Source organism: Hylobates moloch, unplaced genomic scaffold, assembly GCF_009828535.3.
Source record: "Hylobates moloch isolate HMO894 unplaced genomic scaffold, HMol_V3 SCAFFOLD_15, whole genome shotgun sequence".
NCBI lineage: Eukaryota > Metazoa > Chordata > Mammalia > Primates > Hylobatidae > Hylobates > Hylobates moloch.
This window is the reverse complement of record NW_026652290.1, coordinates 41690477-41712809: the sequence shown is the minus strand read 5'-3', so window position 1 is coordinate 41712809 and position 22333 is coordinate 41690477.

The window sequence follows — 22333 nt, the reverse complement described above, 5'->3', positions numbered from 1 at the left end:
GCAGAGGAGAAAAATGGGAAGGAACCATCATCATGCATAATTCATCACTTTTTAAAGAGGAAAAGACCAGGGAAGAAAAACTAACAAACAAATTAAATGGCCTGGAGACTTTCCAAAGTCTTTTAACCTAGTGGGCAAAATAATATGTTGGTTACTGTATCTACATTTTGAAAATACTATTGGCCGGGTGCAGTGGCTCACGCCTGTAATCCCAGCACTTTGGGAGGCCAAGGTGGATGGATCACAAGATCAGGAGTTCAAGACCAGTCTGGCCAACATAGTGAAACCCCATCTCTACTGAAAATACAAAAATTAGCCAGGCTTGGTGGCACGTTCCTGTAATCCCAGCTACTTAGGAGGCTGAGGCGGGAGAATTGCTTGAACCTGGGAGGTGGAGGTTGCAGTGAGCCGAGATCACGCCACTGCACTCCAGCCTAGGTAACAGAGCATGACTCTGTCTCAAAAAAAAAAAAAAAAAAAGAAAGAAAGAAAAGAAAATACTGTTAATTTTATGTTTGCGTACACTTTTTTGAAGATTTAAAAAAATAAGAGCTTTACTGAGAGACAACTCACAATTATAAAATTCACCCTTTTAAACTATACAACCCAGTGGTTTTTAGTATATTCACAAAGTTGTGCAACTATCACCCCTATCTAATTCCAGAACATTTTCATCAAATATTCTAAAAGAAACTCTACCCATTAATAGTCACTCCTATTCCCCATTGGCCCAGCCTTTGGCAACCTCCATTCTGCTTTCTATAGATTTGTCCATTCTGGACATTTCATATAAATAAAATCATACAATATGTTGCCTTTTCTGTCTGACTTCTTTCACTTAGTTTAAAGTTTTCAAGGTTTATCAATGTTGTAGCATGTAGTATTCTATTCCTTTTTGTGGCTGAATAATATTCCATTGTATGCATATGTCATATTTTGTTTGTCCATTCATCAGTTGATGGGCATTTGGATGGTGTAGTTGGCTATTCTTGCATTGCTATAAAGAGATACCTGAGACTATGTAATTTATAAAGCGAAGAGGTTTAATTGGCTCACAGTTCTGCAAGCTGTACAAGCATGGTACTGGCATCTTCTTGGCTTCTGAGGAGGCCTCAGGAAGGTTTTACTCGTGGTGGAAGGCACAGAGGGAGCAGGTGTGTCATATCGTGAAACCATGAGCAACAAAGAGAGTGTGGGGGGAGATGCCACAAACTTTTAAATGACCAGAGCTTATAAGAACTCACTCTATCATGAGGACAGCACCAAGAGGATGGTGCTAAACCATTCATGAGAATTCCACCCCCATGATCCAATCACCTCCTACCAGGTTATATCTTCAACACGGGGGATTACAGTGCAACATTAAGAATTGGCAGGGACACATGTTCAAACTCTATCAGATTGTTCCCATTTTGTGGCTATTATGTATAATACTGCTATGAACTTTCATGTACAAGACTTTTTGGGAACATACGTTTTCACTTCTCTAAGGTATATACCTAGGGGTGGAATTGTTAGGTCAAATAGAAACTCTATGTTTGACTTTTTGAAGACCTACCTACCACACTGTTCTCCACAGTGGTTGCATTATTTTACATCTCTACCAGCAATGTATGAAGCTTCCAATTTCTCCATATCCTTACTAAAATTTGTTATTGCCTTTTTTTTTTTTTTTGGTCACCCAGGCTGGAGTGCAGTGGCACAATCATGGCTCACTGTAGCCTTGACCTCCTGGGCTCGAATGATACTCCTGACTCAGCCTCTCAAATAGCTAGGACTATAGACACACATCATCACACCCATCTAATTTTTAAATTTTTTGTAGAGGTCAGGTGTGCTGGCTCATGCCTGTAATACTAGCACTTTGGGAGACCAAGGCATGCAGGATCACTTGAGGTCAGGTGTTCGAGACCAGCCTGGCTAACATGGTAAAACCTCATCTCTACCAAAAATACAAAAATTAGCCAGGTGTGGTAGCGCACGCCTGTAGTTCCAGCTACTTAGGAGGCTGAGGCAGGAGATTCACTTGAGCCCAGGAGGCAGAGGTTGCAATGAGCTGAGATGATGCCACTGCACTCCAGCCTGGGCAAAAGAGCTAGACTTTGTCTATAAATAAATAAATAAATAACATTTTGTAGAGACAAGGTCTCCATATGTTGTCCAGGCTGGTCTTGAACTCCCAGGCTCAAGCAATCCTCCTGCCTCAGCCCCCCAAAGTGCTGGGATTATAGATGTGAGCCACTGTGCCTGGTCATTATTATCTTTTTGATTATAGCCATCATAGTCAATGTGAAGTGTACCCCATTATGGTTTTCTTAATAGCTAATATTGCTGAGCATCTTTTCAAGTGTTTATTAGTCATTGGTAGATCTTCTTTGGAGCACTGTCTATTCAGATCCTTTACCCATTTTTAAAATGGGTTTTCATTTTATTATTGAACTGTAATAGTTCTTTACATATTCTAGATATAAGTCTCTACTCATTTGCTCAGGCTGCCAAAACAAAATACCACAGCTCAAACATAAGAAATTTATTTTCTCACAGCACAGGAATTTGAGATCAGCTTGTCAATTTCCATTAAAAAAAAAAAAAAAAGCCAGGTAGGATTTTGATAGGAATTGCACTGAATCTGTAGATCACTTTGAACAGTATTGCCATTTTAATAATATTAACTCTTATAATCTATGATCATATGTATGTCTTTCACTTATTTAGGTCTACTTTAATTTCTTTCAACAACATTTTGTAGTTTCTAGCATACAAATCTTATACTTCTTTTGTTAAGCTTATTCCAAAGTATTTTATTATTTTAGATGCTATCCTAAATGGAATTTGCATAAACATTGTTAAATGGAGTTAACTTTGTTTTTTTTAAAGTTTTTGTAGAGACGAGATCTCACTATGTTGCCCAGGCTGGTCTCAAACTCCTGAGCTCAAAGGATCTTCCCACCTTGGCCTTCTAAAGTGCTGGGATTACAGGCACAAGCCACCACATCCAGCCAAAATGGAGTTAACATTTAGTTAACTGTTTATGGGAAAAAGAGTTACAGTTTTAAAAGTTAGAGTTTTACAGGTGATTTTCTTGTAGTGGCAATCATTAAAACTTCCCCACAAAATTTTCCTATTGGTTTTTCATCACTTTGCTCACGTTCTCCTTTCCTTTCTACCCATACCTTTGCCTTAATACACTCACTTAAGACATGTATAGACAAGCTCTAAGTGGCCTCTCTAAGGTGAACAAAAGAAAAGGGAAGGAGAAAAAACAAGACCAACTGTTTCTGTTTGCTTAACAGCTGAGGCCTTTTTTATCTAGCCTTGTACATGCAAACTGCACCATGTAAGATGTTATATCCCAAGCTTCTTCCTCAAAAAAAATTGTATAAATAGAGAAACATGCCTACAGATGTCAAGAGCTTTCTGCAATTTGCATTTGTGCTGGATTAATTGTGGCTGAGACCCACCTCAGGCATAGGCAAAAAAGCTGCCATCCTTAAGATCCATTTTCATGCATTTAAGGAACAACCTACTCAGGAATTATACCCTTACCTGAGGGAGTTTGGTACTTACAGACCCCAGCTTCCAGAATAGAGCTTGACTCCTTCTGCTTGAGGCATTAGAGATTAAAAGCAGTTGGCTCTGAGAAGGCTTATTTAGCAAACCTTAGAAATCTTTTACACCTGAGTGTTTTTACCTCCCCCATGAGGTCTCCAAAGCGTTTTTCAACAGAGAAAAGGGCAGGAGAGTATCTGATCAGGCAGAGCAAACTCACTCCTTTACCTAAAACACCTGCTCTGACCACAACCGCAACTCACAAGTTAGAGCAGGCTCCAGGTGCAGAGGACAGTGCGAGGATGTGATTTAAGCATTAGATCCAGCCTCCTTGTCCTCATATTTCACCACTGATGAGCAACACCTCTAGTTGGAACTGATTTCCCGTAATTCTTGCCTATCCCGGTCACCATGGGTGTGAAGTACACCAAAAAAAAACAAAAAAAAAAACACAAAATGGCCTAACAAGGAAAAAGTAGAGAAATAAAGTGTTAACAAAAAGAGTCAAAGTCTGTAAAATATTTGCAGATTTATTCTGAGCCAAATATTGTAGCAGGACAAGCCACAGACAAAACCCCTCAGACACCAAGTTAAAGAAGGAAGGGCTTTATTTGGCTGGGAGCTTCAGCAAGACTGATGTCTCCAACAACTGAGCTCTCCGAGTGAGCAATTCCTGTCCCTTTTAAGGGCTCACAACTTTAAGGGGGTCCGCGTGAGAGGGTCATGATCAATTGAGCAAGCAGGGGGTACATGACTGGGGGCTGCATGCACCGGTAATCAGAACAGGACAGGGATTTTTACAGTGCTTTTCTATACAATGCCTGTAATCTATAGATAACATAACCGATTAGGTCAGGGGTCGATCTTTAACTACCAGGCCCAGGGTGTGGCGCCTGGCTGTCTGCTTGTGGATTTCATTCCTGCATTTTAGTTTTTACTTCTTTCTTTGGAGGCAGAAATTGGGCATGAGACCATATGAAAGGTGGTCTCCTCCCTTAATATGAGTGACCAATGGCCTGTGAGACAGCCCTCAGGAGATCCTGAGGACATGTGCCCAAGGTGGTTGGGCTACAGCTTGGTTTTAAACATTTTAGGAAAACATACGACATCAATCAATGCATGTAGGATGTACACTGATTTGGTCTGGAAAGGCAGGACAACTCGAAGCAAGGTGGGGCTTTCAGGTCACAGGTGGATTCAAAGACTTTCTGATTGGCAATTGGTAGAAAGAGGTTAAGTTATTGTCTAAATATCTAGAATCAATAGAAGGGAATGTCTGGGTTAAGATAAGGGGTTGTGGAGACCCCTTAATGGTTCCCCTTAAATGAGAACTGAGGTTCCAATTACACAAAATAAGCCTCCAGGTAGCAGGCTTCAGAGAGAATAGATTGTAGATGTTTCTTATCAGAGTTGATTCTCTCCTGGATCAAGAAAGAGGCCTGTAAAAGAAAGGGGATTCTCTTCAGAATGTAGATTTTCCCCACAAGAGACAGCTTTGCAGGATTATTTCAAGATATGGCAAAGAAACATAATTTGGGGGTAAAATACTTCAATTTTTTTCAGGGCCTCTTACCTGTCATGTGATGCTATACTAGAGTTAGGCTGGAATTCGATATCTCTTATTGCTACAAAAGGTCTGTTTTGTCAGTCTTAGGATCTGTTTTAATGTTAATGCTGGTCAGCTGTGTCTGAACTTCATGTGGGAGGAGGGTATAATGAGGTATATTTGACCCCTCCTTTCCATCATGGCCTGAACTAGTTTTTCAGGTTAACTCTGGAATGCCCTTGGCCGAGAGGAAGGATCCATTCAGATGGCTGGGGACTTAGAATTTTACTTTTAGTTTTCAAAAGTCAGACAGCCCACAACCTGGGCAATCTATCTCCTGATATATGGAGACTGACTCGTTGAAAATCGTCAAGACTATGGTTTTAATGGAGTTTTATGATAGAAGCCAGGTGCATAGTACTATAAATTGAACCACTTCTTAACCATATCTTAAGCCAAAATATTAGGGGTCACAAGTCCCCTAAATAATGTGCAATTTGGAAATAACATCTAGATGTAACCCCAGACTTGTCCAAAGGTGTCATTCTTCTGCTATGTCACCAAAATTCCAACACTAAAAATTGATCTCTGATGTGGTTTGGCTGTGTCGCCACCCAAATCTCATCTTGAATTGTAATCCTATAATCCCCACATGTCATGGGAGGGACATGATGGAGGTAAATGAATCATGGGGGTGGTTTCCCCATGCTGTTCTTGTGATACTGAGTTTGTTCTCAGGAGATCTGATGGTTTTATAAGGGGCTTTTTTCTCCTTCACTCAGCACTTCTCCTTCCTGCTGCCATGTGAAGAAGGACGTGTTTGTGTCCCCCCCGCCCCCCTTCCACCATGATTGTAAGTTTCCTGAGGCCTCCGCAGCCATGCAGAACTGTGAGTCAATTAAACCTCTGTCCTTTATAATTTACCCAGTCTCGGGTATGTCCTTATAGCAGCATGAGAAGGGACTAATACAATTTCCAGTCACTGACAGAACATCAGGAAAAAGCCACACCTGTAAATAAGGGAAAAGCAGAAACTCTCTAAAAAATACCCTGAGCTTGAATATTCAATATTTTGTTCTAGCATTATGTAGCTGTGATACACATGAGGGTTTTTGTCTACCTGAATTGTCTGAGGTCTGGTGCCATATACAGGATATTCCTGAGAACTTCCTTTGAAAGAGCATTATGTCAGGCTGGGCTTTATCTTCCATAACAACTGTAAAAAAAAATTAACATTATTAATAGAAAAAAATTTTTTTTCTGCTGGCATGCCGTGGTGTAATCCTAGCTCACTGCAGCCCCAAATTTCTGGGCTCAAGGGATCATCCTGCTTCGGCTTCCTCAGTAGCTGGGACTACAGGTGTGTGCCACCATGCCTGGCTAATACTTTTATTTCTTGTAAAGACGAGGTCTTACTATGTTGCCCAGGCTGGTCACAAACTCGCAGCTTCAAGCTATCCTCCCATCTCAGCCTCCCAAAGTGCTAGGATTACAGGTGCAAGCCACCAAGCCTGGCTGGAAAGCTGTTTCTTGAGTGTACTTTCTTTAACTGGATATCTAGCACAATTTACCCCAATACCCGTCCAGAAGAAGAAGTACTTGGCTTTAAAAATAGAGCCACAGATGCTCATACTTGATCCAAAGAATAAACCTCGAATGTGGTCCTAGGGCTTCTGATTCTCTGCTCCAGAATCCGTGGAAGCTGGGAGAGGGGACACTCCTCAGAGTGAAAGTCTGGCCCTCTACTGGCAGCTTTGGGAAGTCTGAGAGGTCCTGGACATGTGGGAGTTAAACTGGACTCTGAGCTATAGTTTTCCTTTCAAATGTTTCCATTTTGATAAGGCCATCAGGGCAGAGACTGCTGGCTGTCCAACAAAAACTGGCCCTTGTTTCTACCTGGACTCAAGACTGGAGTCTATTTTCCAGCTTCCCTTGTAGTCTGGAGTGGCCATGAGATCAAATGCTTGCCAGTGGAAGTAGAAAAGAAAGATAGGTCCCTATTCCAGGCCTGGCATGTAAAGCCCCTCATGTGGTCTTCTCCATGCCCTTTGCCTCCTTCCTTCTAGCTGGGATGGTACCAATCAGAGCCCCTCTGGATGCCAAGTAGGAGAGATGGCAGGGCTACCAGGAGCCTGGGCCCCTGAGTGACTGTGTGGAGCAGAGTCCCACTGACCTAGAACTCCTGCATTGGACTACATTAGTGGGAGAAAGAAAGTGTCTGCCTTGAACTATCACATGTTAAGGCCTATTTATTGGTTGCAGCAGTTTAGCTTTTGACCCGAGTCACTGACATCACATTAGTCACTTTTACTGTTTACCCTCTGTGATATTGTGAAATATATATTTGGTCTTCCTACCATTTTCTGGCATATAACTCCTAAAACCCTTGAAATCTCCAGAGTGCTATCTTTCTGTGTGTTAATGATGACTGACAGCTCAACATTAGGGATGGGGCTGGTCACTGGAAAGACCAAGGCAAGATTAGAGAGTTGGGACTTTCAGCCCTACCCCTGCCCTCCAGGAAGGGGAGAGGGGCTGAAGGTTAAGTTGATCATCAATGGCTAATGGTTTAATCAATCATGCCTATGTAATGAAGCCTCCATAAAAACCCAAGAGGACAGGGTTCAGAGAGTTTCCAGAAAGTTGAACACATGAAGGTTCCTGGAGGGTGGTGCCCTGGAGAGGGCATGGAATCTCCATGCCCCTTCCCTTAAACCTCGTACTACACATCTCTTCATCTGTATCCTTTGTAATATCCTTTATAATAAACCAGTAAACATAAGTGTTTCCCTGAGTTCTGTGAGCCACTCTATTAAATTAATTGAACTCGAAGACAGGGTTGTAGGAACCCCAACTTGAAGCCAGTTGGTCAGGAGTTCCAGATGCTCGGACTTGCAACTGGGGTCTGAAGGTGAGGGGGCAGTTTTGGGGACTGAGCCCTCAACCTGTGGGATCTGATACTATCTCCCATGTTAAGAGAAAAACCAAATCCTGTAAAATATTTTAAAGAGGTTTATTCCGAGCCAATATGAATGACCGCAGCCTGGAGGAAAAATGAACCCAAGAAGCCTTGAATAAGTGGTTCCGAGGCAGTCGGGTTATGGTTTAGTTTTATGCATTTTAGGGAGATGGGAGTTACAGCTTTTAAGTCACTGAAGTTCCGCTATCCGGAGTCACCCTCCCTTCTCCCTCTAGTCTCGGTCCCCTCAGTTTCTCCTATACTCGGAGAAATAGTAGGAGGGTGCTGAGCGTGGTGGCTCACGCCTGTAATCCTGGCACTTTGGGAGGCCGAGGTGGGTGGATCACTTGAGGTCAGGAGTTCGAGACCAGTCTGGCCAACATGGTGAAACTCCATCTCTACTAAAAATACAAAAATTAGCCGGGCGTGGTGGTGCACACCTGTAGTCCCAGCTACTCGGGAGGCTGAGGCAGGAGAATTGCGTGAACCTGGGAAGCAGAGGCTGCAGTGAGCTGAGACTGCACCACTGCAGTCCAGCCTGGGCGACAGAACAACCCTCTTGTCTTGCCGGGCGCAGTGGCTCACACCTGTAATCCCAGCACTTTGGGAGGCCGAGGCAGGTGGATCACGAGGTCAGGAGATCGAAACCACGGTGAAACCCCATCTCTACTAAAAATACAAAAAATTAGCCGGGTGAAGTGGCAGGCACCTGTAGTCCCAGCTACTCCGGAGGCTGAGGCAGGAGAATGGCGTGAACCCGGGAGGTGGAGCTTGCAGTGAGCCGAGGTCACACCACTGCACTCCAGCCTGGGCGACAGAGCAAGACTCTGTCTCAAAAAAAAAAAAAAACAAAAAAACCCTTTGTTTTTTAAAAAAAAAAAAAAAAAAAATATATATATATATATATATGAGGGAGGAAAGGGCAGTCAGACTTCACGGAAGGGCTGGAACACAGGTGTTTTCCAATGGGGTAGATTCCTGTCAGGGGTGTTGTTTCCCACCATGGGAAGCTATCAACCCCCAGGTTTTCCCTCCCACTCCCAGTCCCACCCCCGCCCCTGCCCCCACTCAGCCAGCTGGCGTGTGAAATAGGAACCTCTTCAGCTCCACTTCCAGCTTCTGCAGAGTTAACAGTAATGCAAGCTAAGGGGGTTGCCAAGGTGACCTGGTGGGTCTGTGGTGAAAAGAGAGTGGAACCGAAGCCTCCTGTTCCCAAGGTGTCCTTGTCACCACACATGCAGCCCTTTCACTCCATAAAAGAGAGGAGGGCATGCTGCCACATGCTCAGGGCACGGGGAAGGACAAGAACAGCTTTATTCTGACACCTCCCATGTCAAGCTGAGACATTCCTGACCCCTAGAGCTTCTCCTCTCAGGGGAGGATAATTAGCATGGCTCACCTAGGAGGAGAGGCTCACACAGTCAGAACTGCCCAGGGAAAGAGCTGAAGAGAAACAGAGGAAGCAAACATTTCATATTGAGAGGTGACAGCGTGCTGGCAGTCCTCACAGCCCTCGCTTGCTCTCAGCACCTCCTCTGCCTGGGCTCCCACTTTGGCGGCACTTGAGGAGCCCTTCAGCCCACTGCTGCACTGTGGGAGCCCCTTTCTGGGCTGGCCAAGGCGGGAGCCGACTCCCTCAGCTTGCAGGGAGGTGTGGAGGGAGAGGCGCGAGCGGGAACCGGGGCTGCCCTCGGTGATTGCGGGCCGGCTGGAGTTCCGGGTGGGCGTGGGCTTGGTGGGCCCCCCGACTCAGAGCAGCCAGCTGGCCCTGCCGGCCCTCGGCAATGAGGGGCTTAGCACCCAGGCCAGCAGCTGCGGAGGGTGTACTGGGTCCCCCAGCAGTGCCAGCCCACCGGCACTGCACTCGATTTCTCACCAGACCTTAGCTGCCTTCCAGCGGGGCAGGGCTCGGGACCTGCAGCCCGCCATGCCTGAGCCTCCCACCCACTCCATGGGCTCCTGTGCGGCCCGAGGCTCCCCGACGAGCGCCACCCTCTGCTCCACAGTGCCCAGTCCCATCGACCACCCAAGAGCTGAGGAGTGTGAGCGCACGGCGCGGGACTGGCAGGCAGCTCCACCTGCAGCCCTGGTGCAGGATCCACTGGGTGAAGCCAGCTGGGCTCCTGAGTCTGGTGGAGATGTGGGGAACCTTTATGTCTAGCTCAGGGATTGTAAACATGCCAATCAGCACCCTGTGTCTAGCTCAGGGTCTGTGAATGCACCAATCGACACTCTGTATCTAGCTGCTCTGGTGGGGCCTTGGAGAACCTTTATGTCTAGCTCAAGGATTGTAAATACACCAATCGGCACTCTGTATCTAGCTCAAGGTTTGCAAACACACCAATCAGCACCCTGTGTCTAGCTCAGGGTCTGTGAATGCACCAATCGACACTGTATCTAGCTGCTCTGGTGGGGCCTTGGAGAACCTTTGTGTCAATACTCTGTATCTAACTGATCTGATGGGCATGTGGAGAACCTTTATGTCTAGCTCAGGGATGGTAATTGCACCAATCAGCGCCCTGTCAGAACAGACCACTCGGCTCTACCAATCAGCAGGACGTGGGTGGGGCCAGATAAGAGAATAAAAGCAGGCTGCCCCGGCCAGCAGCGGCAACCGCTCCGGTCCTTTTCCACACTGTGGAAGCTTTGTTCTTTCGCTCTTTGCAATAAATCTTGCTACTGCTCACTCTTTGGGTCCACACTGCTTTTATGAGCTGTAACACTCACCGCGAAGGTCTGCAGCTTCACTCCTGAAGCCAGCGAGCCCACGAGCCCACCGGGAGGAATGAACAACTCCAGACGTGCCGCCTTAAGAGCTGTAACACTCACCAGGAAGGTCTGCAGCTTCACTCCTGAACCAGCGAGACCACGAACCCACCAGAAGGAAGAAACTCCGAACACATCTGAACATCAGAAGGAACAAACTCCCGACACGCCACCTTAAGAGTTGTAACACTCACGCGAGGGTCTGCGGCTTCATTCTTGAAGTCAGTGAGACCAAGAACCCACCAATTCTGGACACAATATGGCTATGACCTACCCATTGCAAAACGCCTCCAACCTCATGAACAGCTTACCTTCTTTGAGCTCACAGGCGTTTTTTTTCTGTTTAATAATAGCAAGAAGATTTTATGATGTGAAACTGCCCATAAGCCATTTTTCCCAGATCTGGTGGTGACATTAATCAACTGTGGGTCTGTGACAATAATCAGAGAGAAGTAGGTCAACAAGCAAAACCCACTGAGCATAGACTGTACTTTTATGGAAAAGAAAAACAGCCAGCTTTAAGTACTATGTTTCTAAGCTAGTATTTGTGTTAGCAAATTAATTAATTGTAGAAATATTATTCAGAATTTAGAAATGACTTCTAGGTTGGGTGAGGTGGCTCATCCTGTAGTTCCAGCACTTTTGGGAGGCCAGGGAAGGAGGATTGTTTGAGATTAGGAGTTAGAGACGAGCCTGGGCAACATAGTGAGACCCCCATCTCTAAAAAAAAAAAAAAAAAAAGTTAGCTGGGCATGGTGGTGCATATCTGTTGTCCCAGCTGCTCAGGTAGACTAAGGCGGGAGGATGGCTTGAATCCAGGTGTTCAAGGCTGCGATACTGTGATTGCATCACTGCACTCCAGCCTGGGAGACAGAGCATGACCCCATCAAAAAAAGAAAGAAAGAAAAGAAGGAAAGAAAGAAAGGACTTATGGTTTTTCTTTTCTTTTGTTTTTGTTTTTTTTTCTTTGAGACAAGGTCTTGCTCTGTCACCCAGCCTGGAGTGCTGTGGTGCAAACATGGCTCACTGCAGCCTCCACCTCCTGGGCTCAAGCAATCCTTCCTTAGCCTCCTGAATAGCTGAGACCATAGGTGCCTGCCACTACACCTGGCTAATTTCTTCAACTTTTTTGTAGAGACGGTTCTCACCGTGTTGCCCAGTCTGGTCTCAAGAGATCCTCCCAGCTCAGCCTTCCAAAGTGTTGGGGTTACAGGCATGAGCCACCGTGCCCAGCCTCTAGTTTTCCCAAATGAATCAACTTACATGTATGTTTTGGGTGGTCAGTGCAAAGCTCAGGTGGGGATCAGGAAACAGGAGCTCCAGCGCAGCTTGAGCACGAGTTCTGACTACAAGGGGCTTGCAGCCCCTCAGTCGGGTTGCTCACTTATCTGTGTATCTAGGGCCCTTTGCAGTTCTGCAGCCTGCTGTTCTCCCCAAGGGGGGGCTGAGGGCCCTCTGAGAGGAGACGCTGGACCCCAGCCCAGTCGGGGCTGGATGAGGAGGATGCCCTCACACATGGTGATGTTGTTCAATGTCTCAAAGCAACTCTCAAAGCCTAAACAGTGAGACTGGTTCAATTCTTGGGGGAAAAAAAAAATAATGCTAAGCCCTGGTCTTCTGAACTCTGATTTTTGTGTGTGTGTGTGATGGAGTCTCACTCTGTCACCAGGCTGGAGTACAGTGGCACGATCTCAGCTCACTGCAACCTCCAACTCCCTGGTTCGAGTGATTCTCCTGCCTCAGCCTCCCAAGTAGCTGGGATTACAGGCATGCGCCACCACGCCCAGCTAATTTTTGTATTTTTTAAGTAGAGACGGGGCTCCACCATGTTGGCCAGGATGGTCTCCATCTCTTGACCTCATGATCCGCCTGCCTCGTCCTCCCAAAGTGCTGGGATTACAGGCGTGAGCCACCACGCCCAGCCTTCTGATTTATTTTCAATGCAGTCCTTGATGTTTTTTTCCCCAGCTCCTGACCTTTAAGCATTTCAGTGGTTACCCGAGCTCTCCTCTCCTCCTGAATCTCTCTTAAAAGTCCTCAGTGTTGAATTTCATGGTCCCTCTAAGGTTAAGTATGGAATTGTCTTACTGCCTTTCTTTGCCTAGTGCTTCATCATTTCAGAGGAAAACTACACTTCCCTGCTTCCATCACCCCATAGCAGACAAAAAGACATTTGCAGAATCATCAACTTTTAATGATTCTGCTGAAATTGGGCTCCTTCGAGGGCCGCTAATGGAGAATGTGTGTCTGCTTTGAGATTCACAACCATCCCCCAGGCGGCTCAGGTTCCTACGTGGCCCCTTTATCAAATCTGAGCATCAGAGACCACGGTGAGATGGATTTCAGCTGAGGCCCTTCGGTGCAGGAAACAATCAGAATGGGTTGGCTGAAGGTTTCAGGTGTGCTGAGCTCCGGGCTCCGGGAGAGAGGCAGGTTCAGAGCAGCGAGCCACACTGCGACGGGAGCCTATATGAGTTCCAGGGCTCTCAAAAATGGTTGAGGCTGGGCGCAGTGGCTCATGCCTGTAATCCCAGCACTCTGCGAAGCCGAGGCAGGAGGATGGCTTGGGCCCAGGAGTTCAAGACCAGCCTGGGCAATGTAGTGAGACCCACCCGCCCCCCATCTCTCTCTCTCTCTCTTTTTTTTTTTTTTTTTTTTTGAGACAGAGTTGCTCTGTCGCCCAGGCTGGAGTGCAGTGGCGCGATCTCGGCTCACTGCAACCTCTGCCCTCCAGGTTCACGCCATTCTCCTGCCTCAGCCTCCCGAGTAGCTGGGATTACAGGCACCCACCACCATGCCCGGCTAATTTTTTTGTATTTTTAGTACAGACGGGGTTTCACCGTGCTAGCTAGGATGGTCTCAATCTCCTGACCTCGTGATCTGCTCATCTCGGCCTCCCAAAGTGCTGGGATTACAGGCGTGAGCCACTGCACCTGGCCAAGACCCCCCTATCTCTATAAAAAAATTTAAAATAAGCCAGGCATGGTGGCATGTACCTATGGTCCCAGCTTCTTGGGTGGCTGAGGAGGGAGGATTGCTTGAACCCAGGAAGTCGAGGCTGCAGTGAGCATGGTCATGCCACTGCATTTCAGCCTAGGTGACACAGTGAGACCCTACTTCAAAAAAAAAAAAGTTTGAATCCTGGAAATAAAATTTTTTGACGCCCAAATATGAAGAGAAAAATGGCAAAGTCAAATTAATGTTCATTTATAACACCAAACAGTAACAGCTCTAACTTTTTAAAAATAGTGAAATGGCTGGGTTTGGTGGCTTACGCCTGTAATCCCAGCACTTTGGGAGGCCAATGTGGGTGGATCACTTGAGGTCAGGAGTTTGAGACCAGCCTGACCAATATGGTGAAACCCCATCTCTACTAAAAATACAAAAAATTAGCCAGGCATGGTGGCACACGCCAGTAATCTCAGCTACTTGGGAGGCCGAGACAGAATTGCTTGAACCTGGGAGGCATAGGTTGCAGTGAGCGGAGATCGTGCCACTGCACTCCAGCCTAGGTGACAGAGCGAGACTCTGTCTCAATAATAATAATAATAATAAATACTTAATGTGGAGTATCACCTGCTTGAATGTCCCTGGTGTGATGTGGTGGAAGGACTCCTGGCCTGGGGAGAAGAAAGACACCCAGGCCCCTGGAGGTGTCCAGGGCTGCTTTCAGCCCCTTGTGGAGGGCCCACCAGGCTGGTGGGGCCCCTAAACACTGAACTGATGTCTTCCCCTTGGGTGTCGGCCTACCCTTGTACAAACCTGTTGTGCCTTCTACAAGTGTATCCCTGGTATCCTAGTCTCTGTCCTGAGTCCAGCTTTCAGTCTTGGATTCTTAGCATAAATTCCCCTTTTTGCTTAATCCAGCTTGAATTGGTTATTTACTTACAAATTAAACTCTCAAGGCAAAAATCCAAGCTTCTTGGCCAGCCCTATCCTCTTCCCACAGCTGGGCAATCGAGTTAGTTGGTTAAAGAAAGCAATGAAAATATTCAAAGCATTCAAATCAGCTTCCATAGTAGGCTGGTTTGGGGTTTCCACTTGGCTAGGCACTTTTGCTGAAATTATCCAAATAAGTAATTTGTTGCCTATTATATAAGCTTGTTTTTATGGTGTTTATTGTTTAGGGTCTGCATTTTTCTGCTAGAAGGTAAGTTCCATGTGGGGTAGGAATCTTTATTTTCCTCATTGTTTTATCAAGTGCCTAGTAGATGCTCAATATATATGTTGTGGAAGAATGATAAACAGTTTCACTAGAAACATCCAGGCCTAATATTAATCCTAATATCAGAAATAACTCTTGTACCTGTAGTCTCAGCTACTCAGAAGGCTGAGGCAGGAGGATGGCTTGAGCTCAGGAGTTGGAGGCCAGCCTGGACAACATAGCCAGACAGACCCTGTCCGTGAAAAAAGAAAAAAGAAAAAAGAAAGAATGCTGTTAGTTCACTATCAACTAAAATTTTACATCATTTTCAAAGAGATTGATGAGCAAAAGCTAGATTTAGGCTGGGGGGTATGGTGGCTCACGCCTGTGATCCCGGAACTTTGGGAGGCCGTGGCAGGTGGATCACCAGTGGTCAGGAGTTCAAGACCAGCCTGACCAACATGGTGAAATGCCGTCTCTACTAAAAATACAAAAATTATCCAGGCATGGTGGTGCACGCCTGTAGTCCCAGGTAGTCAGGAGGCTGAGGCAGGAGAATCGCTTGAACCCAGGAGGCAGAGGTTGGCAGTGAACCAAGATCACACCATTGCATTCCAGCCTGGGCGACAGAGCGAGTCTCTGTCAAAAAAAAAAAAAAAAAAAAAAAGATCTAGGTTAAGAAAGGGCTTCCTAGCTCATTTGATCCAGTTCTTTTATTTTATAGATGAAGAGAAACAGGTGGAAGGAAAGGGATGACTTGTCCAATGTCTCCCAATCTGATATGGTTTGGCTGTGTCCCCATCCAAACCTCATCTTGAATTCCCACATGTTGTGGAAGGGACCTGGTGGGAGGTAATTGAATCATGGGGGCAAGTATTTCCTGATAGTGGGGACAAGATGGGGATAAGATAGATGGGGGCAAGCTGTTCTCCTGATAGTGAATAAGTCTCACGAGATGAATCACACTTTTATTCTTGGCCCTGATTTTCCACATTCAGCTGTTTCTTTGATAGTGAATAAGTCTCACAAGATCTGATGGTTTTAAAAAGCAGCATTTCCCTGTACAAGCTCTCTGATTTTTTGCCTGCCACCATCCACATAAGATGTGACTTGTTCCTCCTTTCCTTCCACCATGATTGTGAGGTTTCCCCAGCCATATGAAACTGTAAGTCCAATTAAACCTTTCTTTTGTAAGTTGCTCAGTCTCGGGTATGTCTTTATCAGCAGCATGAAAACGGACTAATACACAACCCCAAATTGACAGCTGAAGATCAGAGCTCAACTCTCTCAGATCAGATATCTCCCTGCTACACCAAGCAACCTCTCATTCATAGCACTCATAGGTGAGACATTGGGCAAAGTTTGCTTTTTCCCTCTGCTATGCAACAGCACAAACATTCCGTGGTAAACACATGTTAACTGGATGCTAAGGGAGTTGGCTCTCCTGTCCCATAGTACCAGCAAAATGGAAACTTCAGACCATAGGACTGTGGCAGTCAGTGTGCTGTCTACTCTGACCATTGGAACAGGTGTTGTTAGACAAGCCTGAAGCTGTATCCTGTACCCGCTAAGAGGGAGGACTCTGGGCAGTTTCCAGGATGAATCACACTTTTATTCTTGGCCCTGATTTTCTAGATTCAGCTGCTTCTTTGATAAAGCTCAACCTCTAAATCTCTTTGCCCCAGCCCAGGGCGCAATTGGATTCCTTTTGGACAGGTAACAGAACAATTGACCATGCCTGTGCAATATTGTTACATTTTGTACTCCCCAAACCCCAGTGGTTCAGCATGGGGGAAATAAAAATGATTCTGGGAATTCCTGAGGTTGAGCTCCTGAGGCTGCCCAGCAGATTATGGAATAATCCAGGAATGGAACAGCTACATGAAAGTATCAGACAATTCAGTGATGTGCCCCATTAACAGACTGAAGAGTGCGTTCTCCACAGTGTTTCTGCTGAGAAAGATCAATGTGTTATTCAATTGTGATCATCTCAGAGTATTTCCATCTTATTTACCATCCATGATTTATTATAATGGCTTGAAGCATAGTGACACACATAGAGTGGTCACTATATTAAAATAAATCAGAAATCAGATGTATTAATGATATGAAAAAGCTGATCACCTGGCATAAAACTAGTTCTATACATGCACATTTCTACTTAATATCCAAAAAAACTGAACAAAGCTAGATGTTTGGCATCTGAGGATCTCTGGGAGAGGAGAGGAACCAGCCTTGGTCATTGGATTAAGGACGGTTTCTATAGAAATGTAAAACTGTCATGCACTTGGAGAGGTTTTGCTTTAAAAAAATAAGAGAAAAATTTCCTTGATTTGTCACCACAAGGGGATGACTTTTCATTCAAAGAAGGCTGTGACACAGTCCTTATCTGAGATAGCTGGTCAGGGCAATTCCAGCTGTGGTTACCCTCAGCTGGTGAATATTTGGCATCCCTCCAAACTGACATTTTAAAAATATTTTTTCAATATTTTCTTTGTGGAGACAGAAAGAACAGATTGTCTAGTAAGAAAAACTGTACACCCCTTTCTTTATGTTCATAATAAAGGATTTATTGTATTACATGATTGTGAAAGACAAAATGCACTGGACAATTAAGGAGAAGATTTTATTTAGGCTGTTGCAAGATGGAGTCACTCATTAATGAGGAATGCCTCAATGTGGACAAGGGGTCTGAGTTTTCTAAAGGCAGGTAGCCCGGAGAGTAATCCACGAGGCCCACAGCATTAGGAGAAGGAGTGGACAGCAAGTCTTATCTAAGCATGTGGGGCAGGACTGTTCTTGGTGATTAGGGTTGGCACTTTACTGGAACACAAAAGCATGGGGGCATTTCAGAAAACAAACAAATGGGTGCGGGACTTGTCACCGTTGCCCTTTTCCATGAGCATGGGTCTCAGATAATGGTCAACATTGTCCGGCTCAAAATGACAATGTTTGCATTTTTTAGAATTGTCTTTCATGTCACCATTTTTCTGCAATTTATTGCTGAACAGTATAGGTTGAGCATGTTCCCAAAGATCTGCTCGAAATAATTTACATGTTTTTTCTTCTGGTTTGCATAGAGCAAACACTTTCCTACTTTTCTGTAGTTCTCGTTCTCCAGTTTTCTTTACTAACTTTTTGAATCTGGCAATTTCACAGCAAAAACACTGAAGAGTTTAGATAAAAGTTTAAATTAGCCCGGGCACAATGGCTCATGCCTGTAATCCCAGCTACTCGGGAGGCTGAGACAGGAGGATAGTTTCAACCCGGGAGGTGGAGGTTTCAGTGAGCTGAAATCGCGCCACTACACTCTAGCCTGGGCGATAGAGCGAGACTCCATCTCAAAAAAAAAAAAAAAAAAAAAATTGGTGCAGCTGAGCAATGGTGCTTTGATTTTGCTTTGATTTTTTCATCTTGAAGCCATTTTATATTTTGCCAGTTATATGAAGAGTCCTGTGTGAAAGCCAGTGTTAATGGTCATCCTACTTCCCATTTACTTTATTAATTTTTTTTTCAATCTCTTGCCTCTGGCTAAAATTTTATTATTTATTTCTTTATTCTTTCTTTCTTTTCTTTTCTTTTTTTTTTTTTTTTTGAGATGGAGTCTGGCTCTGTCGCCCAGGTTGGAATGCATGGCATGATCTCGGCTCACTGCAAGCTCTGCCTCCCAGGTTCACGCCATTCTCCTGCCTCAGCCTCCTGAGCAGCTGGGACTACAGTCACCTGCCACCACACCCGGCTAATTTTTTTTTTTTTTTTTTGTATTTTTAGTAGAGACGGGGTTTCACCGTGTTAGCCAGGATGGTCTCGATCTCCTGACATCATGATCCACCTGCCTCGGCCTCCCAAAGTGCTGGGATTACAGGTGTGAGCCACCGCTCCCAGCCTTTTTTTTTTTTTTTTTTTTTTTTTTAAGACAAGTTCTCGCTCTGTCGCCCAGGGTGGAATGCAGTGGAGCAATCAAGGCTCACTGAAGTCTCAGCCTCCTAGACTCAAGTGATCCTCCTCTTGCTACAGCCCGCCTCCTGAGTAGCTGGGATCACAGGAGTGCACCACCATACCCAGCTAATTTTAAAATTTTTTTGTAGAGATGGGGTCTTGCCATTGCTCAGGCTGGCCTCCAATCCCTGGGCTCAAGCAATCCTCCCACTTCAGCCTCCCAAAGTGCTGGAATTATAGGCATGAGCTGCCGTATCCAGGCTGAAATTCTATTTTCATTTTTAGAGATGTAGTCCTGCTATGTTGCCAGGCTGGTCTTGAACTCTTGGCCTCAAGCAATCCTCCCACCTTGGCCTCCCAAAGTGCTGGGATTACAGGCATAAATCATTAGAAAGTGCTGGGATAACAGGCATAAATCATTAAAGTTATTAGAATAAATGGGGGCGCCAGAGCCACTGCACCTGGCCCCCATTTATTCTAACGATTTAAAAACTTATTATCATTGAGATGTGATTCATGCACCATTAAGTTAACCGTTTTACAATTACAGCCACTAAATGCAATTCAGTGGTTTTTAGTATGTTCACAAAGTTGTACAACCATCACTACTAATTCCAGAATATTTTAGTCACCCCAAAAAGAAACCAAGTACCCGTTAGCAGTCACTCCCCATTCACCTCTCTCCCCAGCTCCTAGCAATCATTAATCTACTTTATGTTTCTACAGATTTGTTATTCTGGACATTTCACACAAATGAGACCATACAATATGTGGCTTCCTTTTGTATGTGTCTGGCTTTTTTTTTTTTTTTTTTTTTTGAGACGGAGTCTTGCTCTGTCGCCCAGGCTGGAGTGCAGTGGCACAATCTGGGCTCACTGCAAGCTCCGCCTCTCGGGTTCACACCATTCTCCTGCCTCAGCCTCCCTAGTAGCTGGGACTACAGGCGCCCACCATCACAACCGGCTAACTTTTTGTATTTTTAGTAGAGACGGGGTTTCACCGTGTTGGCCAGGATGATATTGATCTCCTGACCTTGTGATCCGCCCGCCTCGGCCTCCCAAAGTGCTGGGATTACAGGTGTGAGCCACCACGCCCAGCCGATTTTATTTCTTAATTGGGTTATTTGTCTTGTTATTTCTGATCTGTCAGAGTATTCTATATATTCTGGATACTAGTCCCTTATCAGATATATGGTTTGCAAATATTTTCTCCCATGCTGTGGGTTGTCTTTTCAATGTCCCTGATAGTGTTCTTTGATGTATAAACCTTTTACATTTTGAAGAAGTCCAGTTTATCTATTTTTTCTTTGATTGCTTGTTTTAGTGCCACTTGGAGCTTAGTGCCATAGTGTCAGCTGCCCAACACTTGTCTTGAGCTGGTTCAGTCTAGGGCCTTGAAGGCTTTGGAAAACACTAATATGCAATGTGTCAAAAGAAAAACTTCACACAAAATAAACAGTTTATTTAAACAATTAACAATTAATAAGTCAGGCAGTACTCATAAGCAGAAGAGGTTCCAAGGACTCCACCCGTAAGTGTGAGCAGTGAACTTTTATAGACTGAACACAGAAGCAAAGCAGAGAAATCACCTGATTGGCTACTGCTAGGCATTTGCCTTATTTGAGCATGATGTGATCAGTTGGCTACCTTGATTAGCTGAAGTTTGGCTGTTTGTGATGGGCTAAAACCTGGCTATTTGTTACAAAAATATGCCCCTGCTGGGTGCAGTGGCTCATGTCTGTAATCCCAGCACTCTGGGAGCCTGAGGTGGGCGAATCATTTGAGGTCAGGAGTTCAAGACCAGCCTGGCCAAGGTTGTGAAACCCCATCTTTCCTAAAAATACAAAAATTAGCTAGGTATGGTCGTAGCTACTTGGGAGGCTGAGGCAGGAGAATTGCTTGAACCCGGGATGCAGAAGCTGCAGTCAGCCAATATCATCCCACTGCACTCCAGCCTGGGCAACAGAGCGAGACTCCATCTCAAAAAAATAAATAAAAATAAAAATAAAGTCTCTGATAAGTTCTGCAATAAATAAACAAGTTTAAACCAATGTTTCTCAAATTATTGAGCAAGACACTATTACAAACAAGGAACTTAACACTTTATGAATGAGTACACAGTTGGTCAGAAAACAGCGAAACTCCATCACTCTTTTTGCTCACATGAGAGATTTTTGGGGTCTGGCCCTAATCAGACTCTTCTGTCCACATTTCCTTGGCCAGAACTCATCTCTTATTTCTCCCTCTCTCTCTTTTTTATTTTTTTGAGGTAGAGTTTCGCTCTTGTCCCCCTGGCTGGAGTGCAATGGCATGATCTCGGCTCACTGCAACCTCCGCTTCCCAGGTTCAAACTATTCTCCTGCCTCAGCCTCCCAAGTAGCTGGGACTTCAGGTGCATGCCACAACGCCTGGCTAATTTTTGTATTTTTAGTACAGACGGGGTTTCACCACGTTGGCCAGGCTGGTCTCGAACTCCTGACCTCAAGTGATTCACCTGCCTCTGCCTCCCAAAGTGCTGGGATTACAGGCGTGAGCCACTGCGCTCGACCACATCTCTTATTTCTCTAGATGCAATGTGGTCTCTCCGTGTGCTTAGAAGGAAACGATTTAGTGACACATAGGGTGGTCCCAGCTATACATGCTTTGGGGCACAATCTGTGGCTGCCTTGTATGGCTTCAGAATAGGCATGCATGCTGATTGACATCACATAGAGAAGCTCCCAAGAACATGGTGACCTTTTCTCCTGGATGCCTCCTGGTGGGAGTGCTGGAAGCCAGGGAGAATGCCGTTTATTCTGACCTCGCACTTATCGTGCCATCAATAACATGTGTTTCTGCAAAAAACAGAAACATTTGGAAAATGACATGCCAAAACATTTTGCATTCTTATTTCATCAAAGACAAAATTGGACAGGAGCAACTGAGTGTATGACTTTAGATGGTACCACTGAAAATCACGCCAGTGGAATACTAATGTGAGAATACAGCTCTATATCTGTGCAGACCAGAAAAAACTCTGAAAAAATGGAAACAGCTGATGCATTAACAGGACCAACCTATATCAGTTATTATCGAGTGTCTGGACATGCAATAAAAATAAAACGGGGGAAAAAGTAATGCTAGTGATAATACTTAATGTTTTCCCAGAAAGAAAAATAGGTCTTGGTGTGGTTTGTACATTAGGAAACACTATGTGAGCTGCATTCTAATGACATACAGAAATAGCCCTGAAAGACACATTAGTATTTTACACCCAAAATCAATAACTCCCTACTGAGCGCATAGGATTACTATTATGCTTCATTAACGTGTATTTGAAGCTTTTCAACATCAAGTGGGGTTGCGAAGGACAATAAGAGCCACTGGGAATGTAACGCTGAAAAAGAGAGAAATAGGTGATAAAAATGGTTAGAAAGGGTCCTGTGTGTGCA